We start from the raw sequence: 13,924 nt of genomic DNA, 5'->3' as shown, positions 1-13,924 counted from the left end.
CCATGCACGAAAAGTCACTACTTTATCCGCTGGACTTCTCGGCTTTCACACTACAGCCCAGGTTACCTTTTAGCTTGTAATACAGTTCAACAAAAGTGTGTTTCCTTCTGGTTCCCACAATTCAGTACAGGTTCCCTCCAACAGGCTCACACCTCTCAATCACAATTTGTGTGGGTTCCCTTCCCCAAGGTTCAATAACACCTTCCTAGGCTTCCCTCCATTGGGCTCAAGCCTCCTTTCACTTCCCTTGCGGTGTCGAAGAATTTAGAAAACTGCAAGACTTTTGCCTTCACCTTGGCATGACAACTTCGACTTTCTTTCTCAAACGTCTCTTTTCCTCTCCTACACCAAGGCCTCTTAGTAAATGTAGTTTCGAGCACAGTACTTATTTCAAAGTTCAAAGACATCTCTCACATTCAGGTTTCCATCTGCTAGGACCAAACCTAACAGTTCAACGACATCTCTCACATCCAGGTTTCCCTCTGCCCGGATCAAACCTAACAACAGTCCAAACTTGCATCTCAGTTTATGTGTTTACCCGCTACTTCTACTACATCAGACATTGAACAGAGACTTTTGATTGGGCGATCTTCTTTCGCTGGACCACTTTGTTACTTTGTATATTTAATGTACAGTTCTTTACAATGCTTTGCTTTCTCTCGCGTCTTTTCGCCACACGCGCAACCTTCATTCGTAGGGTAGTGTTGCCATCAAGTTTCATTTAACACAGGCCAGACGTTCATTGCTTTCATCAACTCACTTGCAGTGTTAATTCTTTTTCGTCTTTCACGGCTTGGATCCTGAAGTCAAGGCTGATGCCACAACTGCCACTGCACCTCTCCAACTCTATTGTTTGCCCGAGAGGGTGGCTGGTATCCTTGAAACACAAAAGAGATTTATCTCTTCTCTCTAGCTGGGCTTCCTTGCACAACCTTCATGGCCCATCAGAGGTAACAATCCCTTTCCGGGTTTCCAAGGATTCTCCGTACTTTGTTTCCATCCCTCATCCTGTCGCTCTGCTCCTTCTTATGAATCTCCTTGCTCTGAGTGTGTCTCAGTGTTCCAACTTTTAACCATTTGGGAGAGCTAATAGGTACGAGGTGTATGTAATTAAGATCAATTGCCTGATCCTGCCTGATTTTATTAGTGGGACATATCCAATGTATTGCATGGGTGGTACTCCTTTCAGTCTCAGACCTCCTCTTCCTTGGCTCAGTGTTTGTGTAGGAAAGGGTGGATCTGGGAAGTTGGACTATCCTATGAAATAGGATGGAACAGAGGTATATGGAATGGGGGATGGAGTGGTTCAACTAGAAGGTGCATCAGTCGAAGGGGGTTACATTTTTCAGAGTTGCAGAGCCAATGTGATCAGTTGATGGATGAATTGTCACATTTACAAGCAACCTGCAATGAGAATGAGTTGAAAGGTAAAAGACAGCAGATTAAGGAGGATTTGAAACATATTGTGCAGCTAAAAGGGATTAGCTCAGATTTGAGTTGATAGAGATGAGGTCATGACATAAATATACTCATTACATAAAGAAAACAAACAACTGTCATGTGATGTTCAGTGCTTAGAAGACGAGTTCACTGGTTTCATGGCGGAAAGCAAAATGAGTTTAAAAGTGGCTGCTGACTGTAGAGAACAAGTGACAGAAATGAATATGCTTGTTACAAGATTGAGACGGGAACAAGGTAAAATTAGTGCAACTGAGGGCAAGGCAGAGTGTCTGAAAACACAAATAAGGGAGTTGAAATCACAAAAAAGTGGTTTAAGAGGACAAATTTTGCACTCATGTTACACTGAGCTGCAGAATATGCCAGCAAATGTACTGATGTTTCAGGACAAGGATTGGCCTCCTGCAAGTATCTGAGGAGAAAGAATGCAAAGAGCCTCCGGGTGGTGTAGAGAGGTAGAGACAAGCTGTGAGGCAGAAGGAGCTTTGTCAATGAGCTGTTTGAACAAATAGGGCTTTTATTGAAGATAAAGCATATGTTTTCTTTTACTTATTACCTGCAAGCAAACAGGATGTGTGAGGGGCTCAACAGCCTACTTAATGAAATAATAGCAAAGATTAGATTAACTTTGAAAAAGGGATGGCTATATTACCCCCCCACTAGCCTTGTATGCCCTTCAAAATCAGCCAGGTTCAGATCCTCACGTTATGCCCCATGAATTAGTAACAGGACGCTGATGGAGTCAGAAGTGATGCCCAGAGTGTAGCACAGACTCTAGGTGATGAGATGCATGATTATTTGACATCTATGACTACCAGCGTTTCTTTCATTTCAGATCAAGTCAAGCATCAGAGGGAGGGGTCGAAGAACATGGAAGAGGACGGCCCAGTAACCAATCCAAGTGAATTATTGCTATCACCAAAGTTGTATGTTTGAGATCAAGTGCTTATTAAAAATTTGACACATAGATGGCATGACCCAAGATTTAATTGACCATTCCCAAGTAGAGGAAATTTCCCCTAAAGCAGTTAGGGTGTCTGGAAGGAGAGTATGGTTACATTTGGGCAATGTAAATATTTACAACAGCTAGACCCTCTTGTAGCCGCTGACTGGCAAGCAAGACAAGAAGAATTGCCGCGTGTGCAGACTCGATCGATTACCAAGAAGAGGGACGATAAAGCAAGTGTGTGATTAAAAAACATTTCTTCTGGACTGGAATTCATTGGACACTTCTTGAAATACTAGCAGGAAGTGCATGGACTTGCAGAGAATTCCAGAGCTTAAACATACTTTTTAGAGATTCTTTGATAAAGTAAAATCATATCAGCACTATGTCTAAGCACCAATCCCTTACTAAAATTGTAAGAGAGATTAATACCCAGATTAATTTTGAGAAAATATATATTGCAAGAATAACACATGACACCAGTTGATAGTGACACACATAGGTTTGTGGTTGCAGTTTTTGTGTTCATATTTCAGTCATACCCTACGCTCTTTAAGAGCAATGTTAATATTCTCACTTTTCTCCACTATCCAAAGAACAGCCCAGTTATAAGAAGGCTTTTGATTGCAATACTTTTGACTATCAATGTGATTTGAGTACATGTATCAACAATGATTCAGGGAGAAGAAAATGCAGTTGCAGGAAGACTAGCAATTCAACAAGAAATAGTGTGGCACACAAAATGTTTTTCTAGACTCTTATGCCCAATATACATATGCATTTGTTTTCTTTTCTTCTTTTTGCACCTTACATTTCGAAATCTTTATCATTCTGATGGTTCAATTGAAAACACGACACATGTGATTTTCACAGTATAAGTACAAATGGTGATAATTTATTTGACCTATTTGGGCATGTCAAATGACATACGAGGGACGCAGAAGAACATAACCAGGGGATAAATACCTATCTTGATAATTTGGCTCATTTGTGGAATAATATGCAGTACAAACATATGGAAATTATAGGGAACAGAGCATCTGATGAGAGCTGTTATGTCTGCTCTCTCATCCCCTATGCCATGAGTACAGTAAGAACATTATTTATTAATTTTAATTTTCATTATACACATTCATTTCAAAAGAGATGCCATTGCCTGATGCAAAGTGCCTCAGCCATCTAGCAGCATCTACTACCAGAGGACAGTTCCAAGGGAGCTGGGCAACCCTGCGATTGCGATCAACACAGACATTCCCATACCAAAATGATTATATCAAGACAAAGCAAATGGAAAAAGAGCCTGGATTGACAGAAAAAAGTTTCTGTACCCTTCTGCGGGACAAGGCAAAGTAATAATTGAAGAAATGAAGAGGATGAATTGCTCTGACCAAACTGGATTGCCTGGATGCTGGGAGCATTCACAGCTGTCAATCTATGGATGAGTGATTACGACCAAAGGATGGGAAGATGGGATGACGTCCTGTGCAGCTCATCTACTGAAGAAGGAAACAGCGCAAGAGGTGCAGAAAGTGAATGAGGAGTGCCTAAAGTCATGGGCCAAGAACTCTAAACTGCTCACATGGGTAGATGATGAAGCATGACCAGAGGCTATAGTCCCATTAATTAATGCAACAATGTGCTTTCAAAGCAAGGGTAAAGTCTGAGTTGGAGAGAATAAGGGGTGCAAGAAAATAATAGATATCCCAGAAATGCAGAGAAGGACTGCTATCCTAATGGATCAATATTGGGCCTGTGGCTCTAGAGCGTACATGACGTTGCACAGGAACTGGGGAGGAATGTGTTCCATTGTACTCATCCATGTTCCAGCCTTGGAGATTCCCCAGAGCGACCTGAATATTGAGGGATTTCCAAAAGTGAATGAGCACTTGAGAAAAAGTAGGTCACTTGCACTCCAGTGGATAAAGAGAGAGAATTATTTCTCAGCTAAGTCAATAGACGCGTACAATGAGATTCCGGATGAGCACAAGTTGTTCAGCAAGACTGCTATGATAATGACATCTATATTTATTCCTGGTCTCCAATCAGCAGCGAATGACAAATGGTTGCAAATCACAAGATGGGAGCTGTTACAGACAATCAATGCCACTATAAACTATGTTGACAGAATTGCACATAAATATGGAGGAGGAGACAGAGGCTCTTGGAGATTATGGTTAGTTCTCATTCCTGTTTGAATGGATTCCCGACTGGATGGCAAATGTGTTCAAATTCCTTGAAGCAATATTGGTGATGATAATGTTTGGATTCTTTGTTGTGAGGATAATAATTGGACAGTGTCAGAAAACAGCCAAGAAAGCAGTGGGAATGAAGATCATGATTTATGTGAAGGATGAAACAGAAGGCAATACGCAGACTGAAAGTACCATCAGAGACCACATAAAAGCAAGTATTGTGGCACCTGTAAGAACGGAATTCCTGTATCCAATAGATCATAATAATGATGTGAGACACTGGGTCTTATGTACCCCAAGTGGAGAATGCAATTTACATGACCTGGATTGTGGACGCGCATATAAAAAATGTGGGCCCCCTGAGAGGGGGTGACAAAGATATGGATACCAAAGAAACCCTTCTTCAAGAGAAGATTCAAAGAAGCAAGAAAACATGAGGATGTGGTCAAGCATTAGAGCAGAGGGGGGATTGTAGAGGAGCAGACATACACATCCACAGGAGATCCTACCCCCTTACATTACCTGTATTGGACACATGAGACTGTGCCCCGTCACACACAAGCTACTGTACCAATACCACAGCAAGTATTTGGAAGAAGGTATCCATTAAGACAACCATATTGAATGTACCCTTGCGTTGATGACAGCCTTCAGGAGGAAATCCCTGAATAATTATGAGAAAGAGCTAAGAAAATGAACTGATGACATCATAAGAAAAAGTGCACAAAGTCCTGAAATATTGAATGAAGACAATGTAAGAATCCTAGATGGGCAATGACAAAGTAAAGAATCAAGTGAACTTGAAAAGTGTAAAAGAAGAAGATTACACTTTAAAATGTGCTGCAGAATCTGAAGTATATTTAATGTACATACGCTGAAACGCAAGATAGATCAAGTTATTGTGTATGCTAGCTACAAGCAGTAAATAAAATGCAGGACGAAGCCACGATTATGCAGAAGCTGTACATTGGTATCATGAAATAATTAAGCCAAAGAACCATGGAGAGAAAATGAAAGGCTGTGTTGCAGTAGAATAGCAGGTTGTTGGAGCTGTGTTGGGAGGCTCTCTGGCTTGAAGTCAAAAACAGGGAAGTCGATGTCAAAACGAGAAGGGAGGGAAGGGAGTCAACACCCTTCCCGAACCACAGAAGCCGAACAGATTCGGCCCTCCCACGGTGGTTGGCACGGGCACCTGGATAGGGAAAACACAGGTAGCCATGTGGCAGCCAATGGGGGGAAGACGGAGTTAGGGAAAGGGGGTGAACAAATGATGGAAAGATGAGGAGGAAATAACATAGACATCCATTACAAGCAATTCCTCCTGAAAACCTATCCTCCTAGCTTACCTTTAAATGCTTGATAATCCTACCTATACCACTCCTGATTCTTGGGTAACATAAGTACCTTCAGCATGTACTTAATGATCCCAAAAACAACATGAATGCACATAGAAACACATGTTAGCTAACATACTACATGATGTAACATAACCATACACATAGCACTGATGACATCAACAATGCAACACATGTTTTTAGCGTGCAAGCAACATTGCACAAACAAGGGGGTTAACCTTTGGATGAAAACTAAAGACTCATGGCCCATTGGGCTAGCGAAAGCAACAAACAGATATCACATTTAGAAGTGCTCCTCACACGTGTCTAACGGAGTGACTCCTATCCGTCATGTAATACCCCAATGAACGTGTTCTGATATTCGTGCTACTGGCGTGCTTTCACCTCGTGGTCATTGGCACCAGTAATAACAAAATATAAACATGTCCGTAACATTTCTTATGCACCTCAGAACCTCATTTTGCCCCTTAATGGATTGCCGTGCAGCGAGTAACAAATAAATACATAATATGCAGGAGCTATTGTTTTTTACTTCACCAGTACGGCTCAGTTCATGCGGACAGCAAACAATTAATTTCCATACTGATACATCTCTCCACAAGGAAAATACAATATGATGCCACTTATCTGAATGTCTGGGTGCCCCTCGAGCACACCCGGACCCTGAAGAATGTAGCAAAGTTGCCACCAGGCTGTCCTTGCTCACCGCCGCAGCCCAATTTCCTCAAGACAGATGATTCCTCCATTGTTCCAATCTTGTTCAGTTATGCTCACCTCCAACGCCGTGACTGCCCATGCTGCACATTCTTAATTATCCACAGTGCATGGGCGGCCAGCGGTTAAGAGCACACCTAATTGCCTTCAACTGCATTCAGCTGCTCCCACACATGCGCACTGAAATACACGGTGGCCCACTTGCTTCTGGTAAATGTAGTTCCCAACCTATTTTCTACATTTTAGGGGCCTTCTCTTGCCCCATACCCAATTCCTGACAGTAACTCCTCTCCCAGGGCTCTTCCCAGGACCAGCTTTATCAGGATGGTGCAGATTGAGTTGTCTCACCAACCGAGGTGCATGAACAGAACTTGCCGGTTCCCAAGAACAGTCTTCCAGACCATAACCAGCCCATTGAATCAGATGCCACAACACCTGCTTCCTCCATCTTGAATACAGAATTATTTTCTCCTCGTATTCCATCTGACCTTCCTTGGTGATTGCTGGTGGCCCCCACACATGCATTCCAGGAACTGTGGGTTTAAGCAAAGACACATGGAACACTGGATGTATATTTAAAGTGGGCGCTAGCCATAATTTGACAGCCACTGAGGACACACATTTTACAATTTCATATGGTCCAATAAACTTGGGGGAACATGTACGTGGTCCTATCAAAGGCAAATTGTGTGTGGATAACCATACTTTGTCCCCCACCTTATACTCGGTGGCTTCATGCCTTTTTTTGTCCGCGTGTCTCCTGTAATTTTCTTTGGCCTGTTCTAGATTGGCTCGTGGCTTCTGTCTGATGGTCAGAAGCAACTGTTTTCTCTCTTGAAGAACGGGAATGTTGTCCATCTCAGGTAACTGCTCAGGTAACATATTTTGCACCTGCCCATATAAGCATTTGTTAAGTGCCATCCCCAATGAGGCATTCTCTGTATTGTTATACGTCCATTCTGCTAACCACAGCGCTTGAACCCATGAATCCATGCTATCCGTTAGGTAGCAATGCAAATACTGTTCCAGAGTTTGATTTGCACGTTCCGTTTGTCCATCAGTCTGTGGGTGATAGCTTGTAGATAGAGCACAATTGATTCCTAACATCTGACAGAATGCGCGCCAAAACTTAGATGTAAATTGGGGACCTCTATTTGAGAAAATGCTTCAAGGCAAACCATATAATCTGATCAGATGTTGCAGAAATAATTCTGCCAATTTTCCTGCTCCTGGAATTCTTTTGTAAGGGACGAAATGAGCTTGTTTGGACAAGTAGTCTACCACTACCCAAATAGTGTCATACTCTTTATCAGGAGGCAAATCTGTAAGTCCATTGAAATATATGTCCAGACCATCTCAGGAGTGGGTAATGGCTGTAACAGTCCCACTTTCCTGGTATGATCAGTCTTACTACGGACACAGGTTTCACATCTCTGAATGTGTTTAATAGTATCCTGTCTCAAACTGGGGCACCAAAAATATCTTTCCAACATGGCTTGTGTCTTTTCACTTCCTGAATGACCAGCCAATGGTGAGTTATGGCACAAATACATAGCTTTTTCTTGTAAATCTTGAGTAGGCAAATATAACTTTCTTGCATAGTAACAGTCTTTTAGTAACTGCTCCAACCACCCTCTCGACTGGAATGATGGTTTTTACTTCTGTTACTGTGTTTTCTAAATTTTGCTGTCTAGACAAAGTGTCTGCTTTTCCATTCCTCTTTCCTGGTCTAAAGGTCACCAAGAAGTCAAACTCATTAAAGTACTGAGACCAACGTAACTGCCTTGGGTTCAGTGTGTGGGTTGTTTTAAAGTACTGAAGGTTCTTATGATCAGTAACTACCGCCACCTGATGTTTGGCCCCCAACAAGTAATGCCTCCATTCCAAGAAAGCCGCTCTAATGCCCAACAAATCTTTATCTGTAATAGAATGAGAATAGAAAGCTACTGGGTGCCAAATACCCTCCTCATCTTTTTGAGACAATACTGCCCCTACTGCGACACTTGATGCATCAGTCTCTACTTGAAATGGTTTTACAGGATCTGGATGTCTAACAGAGCGACTCCTATCCGTCATGTAATACCCCAATTAACTTGTTCTGATAGTCATGCTACTGGCGTGCTTTAATCTCGTGGTCATTGGCACCAGTAATTAACAAATATAAACATGTCCGTAACATTTCTTATGCATCTCAGAACCTTATTTTGCCCCTTAATGGATTGCCGTGCAGCGAGTAACAAATAAACACATAATATGCAGGAGCTATTGGCCCTCATTACGACCCTGGCGGAAAGGGGAAAACGATGGCGGAAATGCAATACCGCCATCGAATAACGCTCGGTGCGACTATGACCCGTCACCGCAAAGTACGAAGCCATTAGCGACACCGTAGTGAACGCCAACGCTAACTGCACTAAGCACGCGCGCGCGCGCCATGCCAAACCGCAAACACCACCATGGTGCAACGGTACGCCAATTCCGACCCTAGCGGACATGTACCTAACGCCATCAGGCATGGCGGAATGGACCATTCCGCCATGGCGAGAAGTACGGCATCGCGAATCAACCGTAAACGGCCCCACTGAGTGCCTGTACACCGCTCCCTGCCCACAAAGTACAACACCCTGTAGGTGCAATGAAGTCACAATGCAACCATTGAAATGTACAAAGCACCCATGCATGCCAACGAACAAAAGAAACACAAGAGGGGCCAATGGGAGCTGCAGGGCACAGATGGCACGAATACAGAAGCCATCCCAATGGACATGACCACAGTCCCCCCCCCCGAAACGCACGCAAACACAGGCACCTGTGACCAGCAACATTCCGAAAATCACATCATTCCACCAGTCCACCTGGCTGACCGCCATCTGTCACACAAAACCCAATCCCCCGCCCCTGAGCATGACAACATCCAAACTGTCATATAGGCAGCCCCCATCCCTGACCTCACGGGCTCAGTAGGCAAACGCGCCCAGCACAGTACCACGCAACTAAACCCCGAAGCAGGAACCCAATGCAGATCTCCTCACAATACATCGCCCCACATATAGGCACATGCCACATCACTTGCAAAGAAAAACGCTAAACGGCCCAAATCAGAATAGAAATTTAATGCACAACAAAATCACCAAGCCCATACAGCCATCAGGCCATGAACTCCAAAACACATTTCACCATTGTGGGCTGCATCCGCAAGAAATGACCAGCCACTACTTGTGTGACGCCCTGTCCCATCATGGTACACAGAGCCACAATCACGTACGAAAAGGCAAAAAGGAAGCGCACACAACCGCAGGGCCGTCCCAATGGGGAGGCACTAGTCCAGCTGAAAGGCCGAAATGTTGCTCCGAGCCACCAGTACTGCGTAAGGGCATGTGGGCCACTGGCGATCGTCCCATAAGATCGTAATGCTGCTCCACCGATTAACACGAAGCAGCAGGTGTCGGGAGTAAAATCCATCTGCAGGAGTGGCATACAGATGGCAGTGGCAAAAGGGGAGGAGATACCTGTCAACCAAAAGAAAAGAACAAGAACAGAATGGCCATCAGAACTACATTCGAACAACTCACTTCAATGAGCACACGAAATCCACAGCCATATGCATGCCAGCCCACTCCAAAGGATCATCAACACCCCAAAGCCACTTGCGACTCATAACCATCTATACCTAGTTGTAAACACCATCACGAACGAGTGTACCTGTGCATGCGTCTGCCAAAACAGAATCCATCAGATGGGAATGTTAACGTGCATGGACACAAGTGTCTGAGGGCGCGTCGAGACAGGGAGGGCTCAACAAGGCCAGATAGACGATGGTCCCACTATGGCAGCCCTGCATCACATAGCGTAGGGGAGGCGGATAGATCCCAAGAAGCCCTGTACATGCCAAACTCTGCACCAAATCACCTGCCCATGCATCCATTCATCATTCCCTCATCCCGGGATCAAAACGCCTGAATAATTACTCACATGACATTAGAAACGTCCATTGAGTCTGTGCGTAATGCAGCCTGCTACATCCACAGTGCCCCAGCCCGTAAATCCAGTGTTGTGAAGTAACATGTATTTGGGAATGGCCGGCCTCATCGCCCACGTAGCTATTGCGCATCCCAAACTATTCATATCAATCATTGCTCCCTCGCCATGAGCCCTGTCTCAAGGACATAGAACAATAGAACGTTATATTTGCAGTCAGACCTGTGGGCATCTCCTCGCCGCTAGCTGGAAACCGAAAGCGCCGCCCTTCGAATTCCTCATTTGCAACATCACGTCGAAAAGGCATCTCTGGCCGTTTGAAATCACTAATTATTCCATCGAGTGCGGCTGTGTGTGAAAATGGCAACTGCCTTCACCCACAAATGGGACGCCCCGCCCGTCGTTGCAACTCGGTACAGTGATGCATGAGGGCCCACCGTTACTCGAGTACTACGTTCCACTGACCCTTCACAAGTCCGTTCGCGACTGCACAGATAGTATGGGAAACAATGGGACCACAGCAGAATGAACATATCAACCAATCTTACACGCCCATCGGGTACAAATACATGATTGCAATAGCAAGATACCATTACCCGAATTGCAGCGTAGTGCGCGGGACGTGCTCGGCCAAAGGGGAGAGCCGTTTGCACAGGTGGAATCAATCACCACAGGTGGAGGCCATACAGCCTGAAAACACATAAATTGCACAGCCAGTCTCCTCCCACAACCACAGCGAAATGCTACCGGCAGGACTCGCGATGTTGGCCCTGGGGGACCTGATAGCACTGCAACTACTCCGACTCCAAGAAGAAGACGAACAACAACTACAACCAGCCGCACGGAGGAGACGCAGGAGGAGGAGGAGGCCAAGGCAGGGCCAGCAAGGCCCAGCAGCACAGCCACTACCACCACGCAGGCAGCCCGCAATCCCACGCCTCCGAGCACATCCGTTCAACCTCACTGATGAGCAGATCCACACCCTCTACCGTCTGGACCGGGACACCATAGCCGCCATTGTGGACATGACACAGGCTGACCTAGTCAGCATGATAGATAGCCCAACCGCAATCCCACCCCTACTGAAGGTGGTGTCTGTACTCCACTTCCTGGCCACAGGCACCTACCAGCACACAGTCGGACAGTTGCATGGCATATCACAGCCACTGTTTTCACGGACACTATTCCAAGTGCTCGATGCCCTCCTGCAGCACGCAGACGACTACATCTCCCTACCACGCTCGGAGCAGGAAATTACGAACACAAAAGTGGGATTCCATGCACTTGCCGGCATACCGGGTTGCATTGGTGCCATCGACTGCACCCATGTTGAATTGGTCGTCCCACATGCCATGGAGGCCCAGTACCGCAACCGAAAACAATTTCATTCCCTGAATGTACAAATGGTGTGTGACTCCAACAGGATCATTACGCATTGTTGTGCCCGATTCCCTGGATCAACCCATGATTCCATGGTCTTGAGGAACTCTACCATACCACGCTACATGGAGCGACACGCAGGGAACAGATCCTGGCTACTCGGTGAGTCTCATTGCATGCATGATGATGTGGGGTATGTGATTTGGCAATGTACTGGCAGGAAGGGGGGGGGGTGTGCGTACGTATCAATGGCATTCCACATCCTACGTTTATCGTCCACATACAGGTGATGCTGGATATCCACTGAAGAGATGGCTCCTCACACCAGTCCGGAACCCACGGGACCAGCATGAGGAGGACTACAACCATGCCCACTCACGTACCCGTGTAGTCATAGAACAGGCATTCGGCCTACTGAAGACTCGTTTCCGCTGCCTCAGCAGGTCTGGCGGGGCACTCCTGTACCGCCATGAGAAGGTTGCAAAGATGATCATGGCATGTGTCATGCTCCACAACATGTGCGTACGTAGAAATGTGCCCATGCCCCCTGACGCTGAACTGCAAGCACCGGATGATGGTCATGATGAGGGTGGGGATGTGGCAGCACCTCAAGGAGTCTGCGAGGCACCGGAGGGCCGTGACATCCGTCAGCATCTCATTGATGTATGCTTCTAGCACTCACGCCTGGGGGCTGATACATGGACACGGGACTCGTGGCACTGCGTGTGTCTGGGACATGCACAATATGGACTGTACGCCTATGATGGCCTAGTACACAAAGATCAATGTCCACACATCTCATTGGGTGATCGTGCACTTTTTATGGCATATGTGATATCATGTTGAACACCCTATCGACCCGCCACCCAAGTGAGCCCAACACACCCCCTCCACCCTCCTACCTCCCACCCGAACACCAGTGTCCAAAGATGCTCATTGTCAGTGGCCTGTCGCTATTGCAAGCCCCCTCTGCGGGTATCAGGGGCACCCCTGCCTGTGGAGCGCAGGTTCCTCCCTGATCTACGTTGGGGGCTGCCCTGGACGGAACTTGCAACGGATGATGTGTCTGGCTGCTCACGTCCATGCATGTCCCTAAGGGTTTGCGAGAGCTCAGTGAGCACACGGCGCACTGCGGCAAGTTCGGCACATACGTCTTTGGACGTCGCATGCAGTTCCCCCCTCAGGCTCTCGGTGCTTCTCTCCATTTGGACTCTCAGGCTCTCGGTGCTACTCTCAATTTGTGCCCTTAGCGTCTCTGTACATCTCTCCATTTCTGCCCTAAGTGTCTCTGTTGATGTTTCTATGTCTGCCTTGGTGCCCCCACATTCATCGGCATGGTCCTTGAGGAGTGTGGCCATTTGCTGCTGTTGGACGATTAACTTGTCGAGGGACTGTTGCCTCTGCTGGGCCATGCCCATTTGCGGGGGTGTCACAGAGGGGCTGTTGTCCTCATGTTGCCTTGCCACAGGGCTTGGGGGGGATGGCCAGTCGTCGTCTTGTGGCTGCACCTGCGTGGTATCCTCATGTTGTACGGGATGGGACAGACAGGGGGATTGGGACAGGTCATGGATGGATCTGACCTCGACATCCCCGTCTTCTGTGTCCGAGCATGCTGCCATCAATGGGGTGTCACCTATGGTGCTGCTGCCACCAGAGGCAGTGCCTTCTGTGGCATCCATTGGGGGGACCTGTGGTGGTGGTGTTGTGGCCATGCTGGCTGCTGGGGTGCCTGTTGATGTTCCCTCCTCTGTGCTACCACCTGATTTGTGCTGCTGCCGTGTCTTGATGCGTGCAGCTGAGGTGGAGGGTCTCTGGCCGTTGGTCTTGGCCCTCTTTGCAGGTGTGCTGGTAGGGGTGTCCTGTGGCTCGTCGTTTGGATCGGACCCTGTGGTGGAGTAAAG

This window comes from Ambystoma mexicanum, chromosome 12 (genome assembly GCF_040938575.1).
Source record: "Ambystoma mexicanum isolate Mex_15411 chromosome 12, UKY_AmexF1_1, whole genome shotgun sequence".
In the NCBI taxonomy this organism is placed as follows: domain Eukaryota; kingdom Metazoa; phylum Chordata; class Amphibia; order Caudata; family Ambystomatidae; genus Ambystoma; species Ambystoma mexicanum.
Note: the sequence above shows the minus strand (reverse complement) of the source record.